Consider the following 13,802-nt stretch of genomic DNA (forward strand, 5'->3'; position numbering starts at 1 on the left):
CCATTCTCCAGAAATGCCAGGACACTGATCAAGTATTAGAATTCTCCCAATACAAAAAGTAGTCCTAATCAGGAGGGAAATCAGTTGCTTTGATTTTTTTATTTGGGGATTTTAAAAATGAATTATTTATATTGCATTTTGCTAGTAATCATACCCTGCTGTGTAACCGATGAGTCCTCAAAAATAAAAAGAATAGTACTGTACCTGATTTCCCAGGAAACAGAGAAAAGGACCTCAAATATACTGACCATTTAATGCAGTTTCAAACCAATATTGAAGAAAGTGCTTTCACTATGCAGATGATTACTTAAAAAATCCTGGAACCAGATTGTGGGCCAGATGGTGATTACACAAACCACAGAGAAGTATTGGACATTGAGCGCTTTCTTTCACGTGTTTTTATGGAAGTTGTCTTGCCACCACAGCTTGAAGCTAGATTTAAACTACATTAAAAAGGTCATTGTAGATGGGACCAACCTCTTCTATAGCCGCCCTCCTCCCCCGTAGTTGTTGAGAAGACTTGGATGATTAGCAGTCCATAGGGCTCATTCAGACAGAACATTAGTTTGGCAATATGAGAACAAACCCAACATCCTTATACACCGGATAGCTCTTAAGAATCCACTGTCAATTGGGAAATCCATTTATTTTCCTCCCATCCAATGTGAGGATTGCAGCTAAAGTCAACAAGTGGTGTTGGTGATATATAATTTCATAGTTCCCGCTAAACAAAAAAACAGTACCTTTCATTCTGTTGATCCTTAGTTTTCACTATGCTACTGTCAGAAATGATGTTTGTGTGGTTCACTCATCCCCACTGGTAGATGTAAGAAACCGTTCACATATTTTTGATTAATGTGTTCTTCAAAGCCAGGCAAGAGATAGTAAATCATAACTGATGCCAAATAAACTAATATTAGGTACAGGTAAAGGTTTTCCCCGACATTCAGTCTAGTCGTGTCTGATTCTGGGGGTTGGTGCTCATCTCCATTTCTAAGCCGAAGAGCCGGCATTATCTGTAGATACCTCCAAAGTCATGTGGCCGGCATGACTGCATGGAGTGCCATTACCTTCCCACTGGAGCGATACCTATTGATCTACTTACATTTGCATGGTTAGCAGAAGCTGGGGCTAACAGCGAGAGCTCACCCTGCTTCCTGTATTCGACATGCTGATCTTTCAGTTAGCATGTTTAGCAGCTCAGCAGTTTAACCTGCTGCACCACCGAGGGCTCCTAATATTACGCCATTGTTTATGAGGCTGTATTATTTTCATTAACCATAGTTAAGTAAGGAAACCCAACTATAGGCTGGAGTGCAGACAACATACTCAACTGCAATTAATTCCAAGCAGAAGTGATCTAAACATCTCTTTTCCATGGTTGCAGCAGAGGAAGGGAGTGCAGTGGGGCGCATACAAACCTGAAAGAATCTTGGTTTATTCTCATAATGCTAAACATTTCTTAGTATTTTATTCAAAAGCATCGACATCCATGTTAAATATACCGCTCATTAATTCAAATCACTAGTGCAGCATTGTCCCGCATTTACCTAGCCATGCTAGAGTCCCCTATAAAAGCCTCAGGCAGAGTTTTGAGGATAAGGCAAGATTCCTCATTGAGAAACATTACAAAATAGAAACATTACAAAAGAACCTAGCAGAACCTTGTTGAAGCAGAGCAAAATTTTGCTTTCTAAATCAGAATATTGTAAACTAATGAAAGATGCAGCAGAGCAAACCATGAAAAAGTCTCACATCAGCTGTGAATTAGTGATACATCTCAGGGCACTTCCAGGCTGCCCTCAAACCCATGCCAAAGTGGGTTTTTGATTATTTATATGTCCCACTTGACTGCAAATAGAATTTTGATCTGCTTTTCAAAACCCCTCCAACACAACCAAGCAGAATGAACTGGTGAAGAATTTTGTAAAATAAAAAGTTTCATTTCACTCTCTTTATCCCATGAAATAAAAGGAGAGAACATGCATGGATTATTCTCCTAATCCATAGTAAAGGAAAGAGAAAAAGAGGTGGTGATATAGGAATGGTAGATAAGGAAGGAATGAGAACAGGAAAAATGAAGATACATTAATTTTGGTTAAATTATGGGGTGAAGATTAAAGGAAGACCATCGAAAACATTAGAGAAAAAATGTGCTTTGAAAAGGAATGTGAAGGAGAAGAAAAAGGAGGCAACATGAACATACCATGCCATGTAAACCAGACAGAAATAGACAAAGTCATGATAAGTGGGCAAGAAGTCCTCAGGAACTGAATGTAGCAGATTTGGAAGACTATACAAAGTGCATCAAGAAACAAGGGCTGAAAGTCGGAATGGAATCAGGTCGTGAGAAGATTAAAAGACATCAGAGTGTCACATACTGTTATAGATAAATAACTTTGCGTTAATAACTCTATACATTTAAAAACCTATTTAAAAGGCAAATATCTGGCCTGAAGAGTTTATAATCCAGGTTTAAACAGAATAGGCTTGACAAATCTTCACTCAGTGTGAAGTTGGAAATATTTGGCCTGCATGCTGATTCTTAAGCCTCTAATTCCTTCTCCCAATTTTTAACCCCACTGAAAACACTTCCCTTAATGCACTGGCTTTCCAGTATGTTAAATCCTTTATCGCAATAGATGTGCAACTCAAGCAATAAATAAACAAACTGGATACACTCTCCCACCCCGCAAGACAATAATTGTGTCAAAACATTCACTATGAAAGGATGTTAATACAATACATCTTGTTATCCTGAAAAGATTTACCTGAAACTGTCCCAGATATTTTTATCTGTTGTCTTGTGAACTAGTCTGATTTTGTTACGAATGGTTCATATTTATTCATAACTTCTGATCATAATTTTAGATGGTGTTTCCTATGCCTTATAAGTAAATGGCTGTGGTCCCCAGTCTATCAGGGCATAACCATATTTTGGTCTTTTAATCAAATAGCATTTACAAACATATTTTAAAAGCTTTTCTTTTTGCAGTCATTCTCTGTCACCCTTTGGAGCCTTGGGTTTTTCTGACAAAACATACAAATTCGGGTACTATTCCATTATCCGGGTGGAGGCCACTAGGGGGTGCTAGAGAGAGAAAGAAAGTCCATTTTTTGGGGAGGGGAGAAGGAGGGAAACCATTTTCCCCTGTTTTCCTGTTATTCCCCCTCACTACATCCCATATCATAAATGAGGGTTGTTTCCAGGATGGGGACATGGGGGGAATAACGGGAAAACAGGGGGAAATGGTTTTCCTCCTTTAACCCACCCTCCACACCCATGAAATGAACTATCCTTCTCTCTCTAGTGCCCCCTAGTGGCCTCTGCCTGGATAATGGAACAGTACCCAAATTTGCTTATTTCCTTTAACATCTAATCTTGGGCTGTTCCTGTGCATTATTTTTCCTCCAGTAAAACTTGAAGGGGAGGTATCCACCCTTCTGCATATCTCACTTCTTTTCTCCAACCTAGGATTCCCGAGTTATTTTCCTTTTTATCTACTTCAGAGAAAGGCCATGGCAAACGACCTCAGAATAAGTCTTACCAACAAGTTCACCTTAGGGTTGCCATCAGTTGGAAATGGCACCAATAATGATTTTGTGGTCTTCAATGTCTGAAGTCGAGATAATGTGATTTGCTCAAGGTCACAAAGGGGTTTCCATGGCTGAGCAGGCATTTGAACTCACTGACCCAGATCTGGGTGCTTCAGCCTTTTGTCTAGATCAGGGATTCTTAAACTTTTTCCACTCACAATCCCTTTCTGCCTGAGAAATGTTTTCAGTGTTCCAAGGTATATAAAACAGGTATAAACATAAAAATTTCACTGATAATAAATCAACATTGATAAGGCTTGCTACACAGGATGATCCTTTTTGTGGAATCCAGTTGAAACATTTTCTGTAGGGCCCATTGTAATTACTGCATGTTGTGGCTCACTGATTTGTGTAAACGGGTGGCATTCAGAAAGTTTTTACTGTTGCCCATTTTTTCCCCCGGACACAATATTGAGCAAACGGGACACCCTTTGGAATCAGGACCCACAGTTTAAGAAGCAGAGGTCTAGAAGAGAGTAGCATCCTTGCTGGCTGAGTCTTGAGAAAGCATTTCAAAAATGCAAACATGACGATAGATCTAACGTTAGGGGAAAAAAGCTTCTCAAATTTAAAAAAATCTTTAAAAGTACTTTTAAAAAGCAAGAGAGATAAATATTGAGATTGAGAAGGTCTCATCAATCAACTATTTAGATTATTGTTTTAAAGGAAAGCTGTTTTTGGAACTCTCCAACAAGTGTGATTCTCATTTAAACTTAGGCATGCCCTCCGCATGTGCCTTGCTTTTGGCAAAAAATCACAGGTTTTATTGCCCTTTGCTGCTTCCAGCAAATATCTGATGGAGCATAGTGCAGGAGAGGGTTGCAACCCAAGATCCACTCTAGTTGCCAAGCTCTTCTTTAAAGCAAGTGTGGCTCCCCACAACAGGAAAACAGGAAAAACAGACTTACCTAATTATGAAGGTGGTAGTAATTCCTATGATTTGTCCTGAAGAAATCAAGAAAAGATTCAATGTCCTGTGAAAAACAGATAAGTTCCATTTCAATTCAGAAGTAATTATTTTCAAAATACATTAATTTCTTGTCATCGTCATATGAATGTTTCCATATATTCCATATAATCCTAAATATTTCTTTCTGGTTTGAGTTTGCGCTTTTGGTAAGAACTCTTTTTATTCTGACTGTGGGTTTGACCCTCTGAATTTTTCCCCGCAAGCATAAGACTTCTCCTGTTAGACACATATGCATGCTATGTAATAAGTAACATGCTATTTTTACTGGAATGGATTAATCGATTTAAGGACTGATTAAGGTTTACCATGAGTAAATCTGTCATTTTCATTTTTATTAACTTCCCAAGCATTCTCAACTAAGATGAATTGAAATAAAATTCTCTGACATCCCCAGCTAGAATTGGTTCAGATGAAACACACAAGAAGTGCAAAAATGTAGAGATGTACACTTATGTGGAGTTTGTTTGCAAAAGATACCAAATCCAGAAAAATGAAAAATTAGCTACGGAGATAAATTATTGGTTTCACTACTTCCAATTACATGATAGATTTATGAAAGATAATAATGTAGAAAATCAAAGTTGGAGAATATTTTGGAGAAAATGAATGAATGAATGAATGGTTTTATTTTTGTATGCCGCCTCCATCTCCCCTAAGGGACTCGAAGAGGCCTACATGGGGCAAAGCCCAATCAGATCATGACATCATAAAATAAACAATTTAAAACACTACCATCATACATAAAAACAGAATAAAGTGTTGCGCATAAGCAGATATCAGTCAGGTCCAATGCAAAGACACACAAACAAGAGGAAAAGGAACAAAAAATCTTTACTCTTGTCAGCAGAGATACAAAAACAAATAGCTCAGCAAACTTACATAGTCCTAGTAAGTAGCACAGAGTAGGTTTTCTTCATCCAAATAAAGGAGTAGAACATAAAACAACCAAATAGCTATTCCATCATAGCAAGGAGCATTGCCGTTAAGTCCTTGTTAATTCAGCATCTCCAAACTGTATTCTAATATCTATACAGTTATACACCACCGGGTGTGGTCCAAGCTTGCTTGCTGACCTACATCAGCAGCTGCTCATAATAATTAACATTATAAGGTTTTCTTTAACACACACACATACTTGAGCCTGTTACTACTTACTGTAACATAAAGGACTAATTTCTAGATTATTAGGGGCCGCAGTGGCACAATGGATTAAACCATTGTGCTGTGGAACAGCTGAACTGCTGACCTGAAGGTCAGCAGTTCATTAGTTCAAATCTGCAAGATGGGGTGAGCTCCTACTGTTAGCCCTAGCTCCTGCCAACCTAGCAGTTTGGAAACATGCAAATGTGAGTATATTAATAGGTTTCGCTTTGGCGGGAAAAGGCAAAAAAAAAGAGGCTGTAAGCAACCATGCCAGCCACACAAGCAGGAGGTAACAATGTAGGCTCCTCGGCTTGAAAATGGAGAAGAGCACCTCCCCAGAGCTAGAGATGAGCACCGCTTCCAAAGTTGGAAATAAAAGGAGAAGCCTTTGCCATTGTCTGTGTTGCGTGTCTCATTGTATGTGATTGTAAATAAGGCATTGAATGTTTGTCTTTGTCTGCTTTATATATACTGTAATCCTCTTTAAGTCTCTTTAGGAGAAGGGTGGAATATTATTATTATTATTATTATTATTATTATTATTATTATTATTATACAACTACATCTTAGAAGATAATTGAATAAAAAACAGTGATGATGTCATAGGGTAAAAAGGGGAAAATAAAATGTCTGCTAAAAAGGTTAGGAAAAGGGCAAAAATGTGTCTCTTGGGTTTATTTTGTGAAAGAATTAATAAAAAAGATATAGAAATTTGTCAATGCAGTTTTGTTGGTGAAAGATTAATAGCAAAATCATGGAAGAGGGAAAAAGTTATTTATAAAGGACTGGAGAGGAAAATTATTAGACTATATTCAAATGGCCAAGCTCTCCAGTGGTATTCGGGGAGGAAATAATGAATTTTTTTTTCCAGAAAATGGAGGCTTGCATTGGAATGTTTAGAAAGGAAGAGAAATGTAGATTTCAAAGTAGCTGCAAGGGGAATTTATTAATATAAAGATAAGGGTAGCTTTCAAGTTGCCTGATGACTCATGGCGACCCCATACAGTTTTCTTTGGAAAGGAGTACCCAAAGGGGATATTGCCAGTCCTCCTTTGAAAATGTAGCCTATACCATCTGGTAATCATTTCTGGTTTCCCTCCAAATATTACTTTCCTGGAGTAGACATGATATAGAACAATTAAGGTATATGCTTGAGATGTCCAGTACGCCTTCTTAAACTTTAATCTTGCAGGAAAGAAGGAAAAATTTCATCATTTCACGCCATACTGCAACAATGATGGCAAAAACTGTACAGTGCTGATGACGATCCACATTTGGGTCTTATCCCATGCCCAAAATTACCATGTGGGTTTTTGTGAAAGAAGTGATATTTTCTGCGCACAACACAACTCCCCATATGTAAATATGCATTTTTTCAAACAGAACAGGTTCCCACTGTGAAGATGTCTGCCTGTCTACGATTGTCCTCATTAGGATCCCCTGCCCCTCAATGAACCCGTTTTAAACCATTTTTCAATTATCTTTGAATATTCTTCCTTTCTTAAAAAAAGAGCAGAAAATAAGCTATGAGAATTTAAACCAAGCATGCATGAGCCAGCATCTCCATCTGTGAGAATCCCCCTTCTCCTCAACACTTCTTTCATAACTTCTCTCTGTGACAAGTAAGGCTTCTCTCAGGATGCGTATGTGTGAAAGATTCACACTTTTCCATTTTAGTTTTATACATACATATTTAAAGCATAAGAGAAAGGGAAATCAGTTTTGGAAACAAGCACAAGCCACAATTAGACATACTCAGGTTTTTGTAATAGGCACTAGGGTCTTTGTTGCTCTATATATTGTGCTATTATTCCACTTTAATTGCTATGTCAACATCGTAGGGAATCCTGGGATTTGCAGTTAAAAGAGGGGCATTTAGAATTCTCAACCAGAGAGCTTTTCAGCCCCATTAAACTACAACTCCCAGGATTTCACAGACCATGGCAGCTGAAGTGAAACAATAGCTCTATAACGGCCTAGTGTGGTAGGGTCAATGAAAACAGGACAACCAATTATCTTCCACTTGTTTTGCATTTCAAAACCCGTTTACATGGACAGAAGCAATTCTTACTGCTGGGATTTCCTAGAACAAGTCCAAACCTATTGAATATACTTACTGCCTAGAGTGAGAAAAGATAAGAGCTTAGTCTATCAGGGCAGAACTTAAATGAAGGACATAGCCCTCTATTCTCTCAGCTTCTCTCCTTTTTGAATACATGTCCAGGAATTTTGCCAGGCGTGCCTGATCCTCAGAGAAGGTGCTGGCACTTTCCCCTCTCTGTGGAATGACCCTCAATTTATCCACTAATTATATAAAAATCCCAACTCTTGGTTCCAAAACCTGGCTTTGACTTATACATAAGGTTGATTTATACACAAGTATATACAGACAGACAATCCCCAAGTTGCAAGCATTGGACTTACAAATGACTCATAGTTAAGAAGAGGCAACAGGAAGTGAGAGATAGGACCTCATCATATTTACTACTGGATTAGCCACAGATTGTGGCTAATCCAGTGGGTACCAGCGAGGGGATTGTGGCGAATCCAGCAGGGCCCAGCGTGGGGAACCCATCACCCCACACTCTGATTTCCCCCCCCCCCCCCCATGCTATTTACCCCATCCCATGGGTGAAGAGTCGGCTGCCCGGCTTTCCCCAGTCCTTCCTTATGCAACACAGAAAGCCCCCTCCTCAGGCATGGAGCCCCGCTGGAAGTAGATCAATATTGTGGGATGGGAGCTGAAATGCTCCGTGCCTGAAAAAGGGGTGAAAGCAGTATAAGATGGGAAAATTTGCCTGTCTGATTAGGCGTGAAATCTACACTTCGGAAGGGAAATTCACTCCCTTCATGTGGAAAAGGTGTCTCCACTGACATTGTCTCACCAATCCTTGTTTCCACAAGAAACCATATTTTTCAAAATCCAATTATCACAGGGACAGAAAATGAGGTGAAATCTTCTGAACAGGAGCCCAAACAGCAAAATAGACACCACAGGGGTGTTAACCCTTCCCTATGCTATCCAATGCATTGGGAAGGTTATACTTAAAAATATACCTGTTCTGATTTACTTACAAATTCAACTTAAGAACAAACTCACAGAACCTATCTTGTTCGCAACTTGGGGACTGCCTGTACAGTAATTGTATGTAGGATGCGGAGATTCGAGGTATTATGACAGTGAGCTCATAGCGAAAGACTGCTCCATCCCGCAGCCTTTGCAAAGCTCCCTGGGTGAGAGGAAGAGGTACCAGTTGTCTCAATGCAGCTGTATTAAATGAGTTGATTGGAATTAGGGCTCGAGCTCACATTGATCTGCAACCACCATTCATGGGATGCAGAGGAATTTAAAAAAATTAATTAAACAACCTCTGGCTCAGCAGAACGATCAATAGAATGAAGACATCTAAGTGCCTTTGGCATAAGCGGCCTTGCCGTGCCTTCTGATGTGCCACTGCAGCAAAAAATATTCAATATGTTTTAGCTCAGGAAATGTAGGCAAGCAGCAGTAAGAGTAGTTATCTGCTGTAGAAATAGCTATTAGAGAGATATCATCAAAGCCATGGTAAGGTCTGCAGCTTCTTAACATTCTAGATAATGGTGAGGAAAAAAAGAGATTAGGTTTGTCTGGTCCACTTATTTTACAAGAAATGAAATAAGCCAATTAAGAGTCGTAAATTTTCCCCTCAAGTGAGGTCTGGTTCTAAATGTCCTAAAGCTATCAAACATAATTTACATATTATAGGCCAAGCACTCACATAAACAAAACACTGTGTGGTCAAAGGCTTTCATGGTTGGGATCACAGGATTGTTGTATGTTTTCCGAGCTGTATGGCCATGTTCCAGAATTATTCCCTCCTGACGTTTTGCCCACATCTATGGCAGGCATCCTCAGAGGTTGTGAGGTATAACAAAACACTACTTTTAGTGTGGGGGATTGCTGAAGATGGCAGGATTGACAAAACCACACTCGCCTACTTTTGTACTTGTCACACGGCCATCTTTCCTCTTTAAAGTGATTTCTGATGTTTACATCTGCATGAATCACAATGATTTTTCTAATGTTTCCTAAACTCGAATTCAAGTTCAAAGTTACAAATGTGTAAATGCATTTGCAACGGATTCATATTTACAATCCCTATGTTTTTAATAATGTAGCAAACATACAATGATTTTGAAATCACCCAAGTCTGACAGTCTACCTCCAACACGAATGAAAGTCTCTTATCTTATTGACTGGGATGCCACAGATTCCCAGTTCCACTGCAGTGAAGAACTATGGCAGGACTACTGCTTCTGAGATTGCATTACAGGCTGGGAGATACTGTCTAACTATGCAACTAATGACCTCATCAGGCAGGCAGTTTTCCTCATCATAGCACACTTTCACTCCAGTTCAATGACGGGGAGGCACAGATGCCATCACACGATGCACCCATACTTCTGGTCATCAGTCCCCTGCGCACCCCAGAGAGCAATCATGACAAAAAGGGCTGAGCTCTGAACACAAAGGATCAATTGTATTCAGAGCTCCAACAGCATGCTAGATTTGTAGTACTGACTGAAAAGCCTTTATGATGGGAACCGTCACACTCTCCGCTCCATTTTGGCACACAGCGGAGGAGCATTCCCATTGGCGGTTCTTTTAAGAGCAGCAGTATCTTCACCCTTTTAAAATAATACTTGATATTTCTCTGTCCCTTTTTTTAAAAAGCAGTGACAAATATAGAGGCATCAAAAAAGCTTCAGGATTTTGATTATTTCCATATATATATATATATGTGTGTGTGTGTGTGTGTGTGTGTGTGTGTGTGTGTGTGTGAAAAAAGAAAGGACTGGTTCGTCGGCCCGTTGTCTCCTTCCAGCCAGCAAGGTGCAACCATGCAGACACCAGAAGGAGATTCCTGCTAGTAGTTAGTGGCAGTCACAAACATGAAGTTTCTGGAGTATAACTACTTTCAAAGTAAGTACAGCACAATTAAAGAGGAAATAACATTTTCAAACCAGGAACAGAAAATGTTTCAAATGTTGTTACATAGTGTAATTAATGCAGGGACTGCCTGTACATGTAGTTCCTAGTGCATGTAAACTTCCAGCCATGGTTTGCACAAATGTGCTCATTATTCTGTAACACAACAGAACAGCATACATGTGGGGATAAATTTAGGAGTGAAGCTATGGGGAGGCAAAATGAGGACAATATTCACCCCTCTCCCCAATTTGAATTCTTCCCCCAAACAATTTTTTCCTTCAGTCTCCCAAGTTCAGAGTAAACTAACAGAGAGGAGGATATTCCCCTGTAGAGCATCTTGAAACCCCTTAAGTTGCCAAGCGTCTCAGGTGGGTTGTTGTGGGGGATGGATTCCAGAGCAGTTTACTGCGGAGTATTTCGGGAAGTGTAGCTACAGTCAACATGCCCCCTTTCTTCTCTATCAATCAAAGTTTAATTTGCTGGCAGTATATTGTTTTGCATTGCCTTTTTGGTTGTAAATCCTTGGAGAGCAACAATTGATACATACTCTAGAGAGGGATCATTGAAAGCAAATGCCAGGTCCTGCCTGCACCTGAGCCTGACTGTGACATGGGAGGGAAAGACATTTACAGGTACACAGCATGGTCTCAGCCATACAGACTTTCCAAACTAGTGTAATCATTGCTATACAAAGGATGTTTGTTCTTTGCAATTATGGCCCACATAATATAAGGAGTTGAGGAAGATGTTTAAACTTATAATTAATGCTGGGGTACTTACAATGCTTTGAAAAGAGCAACATGGCAGAAATGTCATGAAAATTATATCTCTTTAGGGGGAAAACATGGCTGGTGTTATAGCAAGTTAGATGGGTGGGTCTGGGGGTTGTTTTGCTGATCCTGTCAAGAGGAAGCATTTTAAAACACTACTTGAAATACGTGCCACCTGCTACTTTTATTAGCTCTAATTTATGATGCAACCAGGGATTGTAAATTCTTACAATGGTTTAAGAGACTAATAAAATCAAGTGTTCATTGGTCTCAATCCTGCACCTCACCCACACCCCATTTGCCTCAAAATCTGAAATCATAGGCTACACTTCCAAATGTTTTGTACATGGCACTGGGCTTTAGAGGACAAATGCCAAACATGCCCACACAAATTATTGCCAATTTTGGAATGAGTCTCCCACTCTTAGGACAGACTCTGATTGAAAGCAAAAGAGCTAACACTGAAGGCTTGAAATCTTCAAAGGCGGCTTTAGTTCTTCTTAAAAACACAAATTGGCACACTGCCTCAATGCAGTCTATACACTAAGCCATAGCTTGCATTAGTCACAGCTAAAAACTCACAGCTGTTTTGAACAGCTGGAATATATATTATTTAATTTTTTTTACAGGAATATAGATTTCTGCCTGTTTCTTTTCAAATATTTTCCTATTTTTGGTGAAATAACGAGTTTTTCTTTTTTTCCTATCACAAGTTTTTAAATGCTTATTTTTCCAATGGTTTTGCACATTTTGAGACTTTCTGCACAAAAAAAGTTTTTATGGAAAGGAATAAAGGCAATGATTTTGCAGAGAAAACAGTGTATTCAGTGCATAATATTTTGTTGAGAGCCAGTACAGTGTGGTGGTTTCCATGTTGGACTACAATTAGAGACCAGAATTTGAATCCCTTTTTGATCATGGAATCCAACTGGCTAATCTTGGGCAAATCCAAATTTCTCAATCTCAAAGGAAACCAATGGCAAACTTTGCTAAGGAAACCCTGTGATAGGTACACCTTCGGGTCTCCATAGGTCAGGGACAACTTGGAGGCACATAACAACAACCACCACCACCACCACCACCTTTGTATATATAGAATGCAATAAGAAAACACAGTGTTGCATAACCTAGGATGCCTCCTAGAGCTCTTACATAGAAAAAGTTATAAACAAACAAAAGCTATGGAATATACGGCTGATGGAAACCGGAAATTATGTGAGAAGAAATTCTATCACATATGGCTAAGCACTGACCTTCAAACTCAATTTTTTCCTTTTCTAAGGATCTCATCACATTAGTAAATGTCCCTGTTTCTGTACGCTGTTAAATTAAAGTCCTGCGGTTGCTGTCAGATGATCCAAGCCTACTTCTGGTGGTCGCCCGATGGTCCCTGGCACTTTCATTTTTTAAAAAGCACGTTATTTGGAGCCAGCAATGTAGGAGCTCCAGCCATCTGTATACGCCTAGATGCAGGAAAAATCATGGAATTCCCATGTGATAGCAACTGGTCAATCTCACTGTGCTGAACCATTTTATGATATCAGCTGGCAGGCAAAAAGTGGGCGGTTCCAACCATTATCTGTACATTTCGTCTTGCTGCCATTACTCTCTCATGTCTATCACTACTGTCAGTCCTGGAAGTTGAAGGTAAGTTTCTCCCCCCCCCCCCCCCCACACACACACACTTCTTAAGAAATGTTTTGCATTATGATACCTGGAACCCCCCTCTTGTCCTGATTAACCAAAGCATGTGTTTTTATGCAGTGAGTCTTTTAAGGAAAAAAGTGGGAAAGTGGGAAAGGGGGGCGGTGTGTGATGGCAAATTAAGTGGACGAATCCAGATAAGAAGAACACATGTGATAGGGGAGACTTAATTCTCTGTTTTATTTAAATGTGGGCTAACATTAAACACTATGGCAATCAATCCACATTATTAGTCTTAATGTGATGAGGTACTAAGTGTATGTTCAACATTTCACAGCAATGGGTTAAACCCTTGTGCCAGCAGAGCTGTTGACCGACAGGCCGGCAGTTCGAAACTGAAGCTAGCAGGGTGTGCTCCCCTCTGTCAGCTCCAACTTCCCATGCGGGAACATGAGAAAAACCTCCCATAAGATAATAAAACATCAAACATCCGGGCGTCCCCTGGGCAACATCCTTGCAGATGGCCACTTCTCTCATGCCAGAAGCAACTTGCAGTTTCTCAAGTTGCTCTTGACACACACACACACACACACACACACAAATCCACAGCACTCCATTGATCTTCCTAAATTATGTCCTGAACTGTCTCAATAGAATCCAATGTATATCTGCATATGGGAAGATAATCATTTCTTCTTCATCCATT

The 13,802-nt window shown here is 39.6% G+C and overlaps 1 protein-coding gene across 32 annotated transcripts in view; it reads right to left on the minus strand.

Annotated features, from left to right (window-relative positions):
* The window catches only part of map2 (microtubule associated protein 2), a 331,665-nt gene that overhangs the window by 142,077 nt on the left and 175,786 nt on the right, over positions 1–13,802 (minus strand). For all 32 annotated transcript variants that reach the window (XM_062961372.1, XM_062961363.1, XM_062961338.1 and 29 more), the window contains one exon: positions 4,506–4,571. The gene's annotated coding sequence lies outside the window, so the exon portion shown is untranslated. The remainder of the gene's footprint in view (positions 1–4,505; positions 4,572–13,802) is intronic.

This window comes from Anolis carolinensis, chromosome 1 (genome assembly GCF_035594765.1).
Source record: "Anolis carolinensis isolate JA03-04 chromosome 1, rAnoCar3.1.pri, whole genome shotgun sequence".
Classification (NCBI taxonomy): Eukaryota; Metazoa; Chordata; class Lepidosauria; order Squamata; family Dactyloidae; genus Anolis; species Anolis carolinensis.